Here is a 2,053-nt window from a genome sequence, read left to right as displayed (position 1 = left end):
AGTAATGGATAAAGTAGTGCTATATGAACTCATTTTTTTCTTTGTTGGACTGATTGAACCGTCTGAAATGACCATTTTACCCTTCTGTCCAGATCACTAGAGTGTTCAAGAATAAGGAGCATGCTGAAGTTGAATTTACAGTAAGTTCATTTTTCTTTACCTGTCTAATTGTTGTTCATTACTGATAATCTCAACTTTTTCAGGTGGGCCCCATACCTATTGATGATGGAGTTGGGAAAGAAATTGTAACTCAGATCACAACCACCATGAAGAGCAATAAAACATTTTACATAGATTCTAATGGGAGAGATTTTCTTCAAAGGGTATTACTCCCATTAAACATCTAAGTAGGTATTTAAAGAAAATGTGATAAAAATTATATTTTTTGTGGCAGATTCGAGACTATAGAGAGGATTGGGATCTTGAAGTGAATCAACCTATTGTTGGAAATTATTATCTTGTATGTTTTCTTTTTTCAATATCCATTATCAAGATAACTGTCATTTTGAATCAACACACTTTGCTATTCATATTCAATGCTCCATTAATGGAAAATTTTTAAAGAAACGTTTCACAGACTTGTGTTATTTCTAAAGGTCAATCTTGGAATTTACCTAAAAGACGAAACTAGTGAGCTCTTGCTTTTAGTAGATAGATCCGTAGGTGGATCCAGCATTGTTGATGGGCAATTGGAGTTAACGCTTCATAGGTATGTCTTTTCTTTCCATTCACACTTTCATCAAAATCAACAATCAAAAAAATTAAATCAGCCATAATATATATAAACACGAATAATCCCTTTTTTAGGAAATTGCTTTATGATGATGGAAAAGGTGTTGCAGAGGCGCTTAATGAAACAGTTTGCGTTGGTAACGATTGTAGAGGATTAACTGTAAGCATTTTCTATAAGTCCTTCAATTTGGGAATTTAATTTTGACTTTGATAAAAAAGTCAAAGTAATGAGTCTTCCCCTCATTAAATCTTAAACTTTTTGTAGGTTCAAGGTAAATACTATCTTAGGATCGATCCAATTGGAGAGGGTGCCAAGTGGCGTCGATCCTATGGTCAAGAAATATACTCTCCACTTCTTTTGGCGTTCACTGAGCAGGTGATTGAATATTTTTTGTGTTAAATGTTTCTTTAAAAATCCATAAAAAATGTTACTTATCAATTAATTTTATTATATTTTACAGGACAAAAAAACAAGGACAAATTTCCAGGTGTCCACATTTTCAGGAATGGATTCCTCCTACAGTCTCCCTGATAATGTAGCATTGTTAACACTCCAGGTAAACCATGAAAAAAGACGTAAATTCCCTCCTTCATTCGAATCTTTGAAAATAGCCTACAAAGCTTGAGAAAAAACTTTATTTTCTTAATTCAGGAGCTGGAAGATGGAAAAATTATTCTTCGGTTAGCACACTTATATGAGGTGGTTGATCTTTCTTCTTCTTCTTCTTTATATTATTATTACATAATTTCATTTAATTGTGTTTTGAAACACGATAAAATTATATTTGTATATTTATATATTTTTTTCTTCTGGCTCTAGGTTGGAGAGGAAAAAGATCTTTTAGTTATGACAAGTGTTGAATTACATAAACTATTTGCAAAGAGGAAGGTAATACACTACAACATGCAAGTTTCTTTAACACACTAAATAACATCTTTTTAACTTTATTTTTGTACTTGATATGAAGATAAAAGCTCAATTGCACAGCCTCATGAAAAACAGAAGTTACAATTTTGTATAAAAGCTCAATTGCACAACCTCATGAAAAACAGAATTTACAATTTTGCCTCTTACACTCTCTCAACAATCTCTTTCAGGTTTTTTCTTCTCATCTGATTTCCATTCAAATTCCTTAGAATTGATAAATTTTGTGTGGTTGATATGTCGTTAATTGGGCATACTTTTGATATTCTATTAGGATGCTTTTAAAGATCTAAGAAGGGATTGCTTCCACAGTTTGGCTGAGAAACCTCAGTTTACTCTCTTATATTTCAGGTTCTAATTTCTATATCCTTCGGTAATTTTCCTTTTATACCCTTG

The 2,053-nt window shown here is 32.0% G+C and overlaps 2 long non-coding RNA genes across 2 annotated transcripts; both read left to right on the top strand.

Annotated features, from left to right (window-relative positions):
* The first annotated feature begins 203 nt into the window (after nucleotides 1-203).
* Nucleotides 204-693, top strand: LOC128133956 (uncharacterized). Its single transcript, XR_008232280.1, has 3 exons — nucleotides 204-323; nucleotides 395-460; nucleotides 597-693. It is a non-coding gene; the product is annotated as an uncharacterized LOC128133956 (long non-coding RNA).
* A 112-nt stretch (nucleotides 694-805) lies between these two features.
* LOC128133955 (uncharacterized) lies at nucleotides 806-1,109 on the top strand. Its single transcript, XR_008232279.1, has 2 exons — nucleotides 806-892; nucleotides 998-1,109. It is a non-coding gene; the product is annotated as an uncharacterized LOC128133955 (long non-coding RNA).
* Nucleotides 1,110-2,053: the final 944 nt, after the last annotated feature.

The sequence above is a fragment of the Lactuca sativa genome, chromosome 4 (assembly GCF_002870075.4).
Source record: "Lactuca sativa cultivar Salinas chromosome 4, Lsat_Salinas_v11, whole genome shotgun sequence".
Classification (NCBI taxonomy): Eukaryota; Viridiplantae; Streptophyta; class Magnoliopsida; order Asterales; family Asteraceae; genus Lactuca; species Lactuca sativa.
This window is presented reverse-complemented; position numbering and strand designations above follow the sequence as displayed.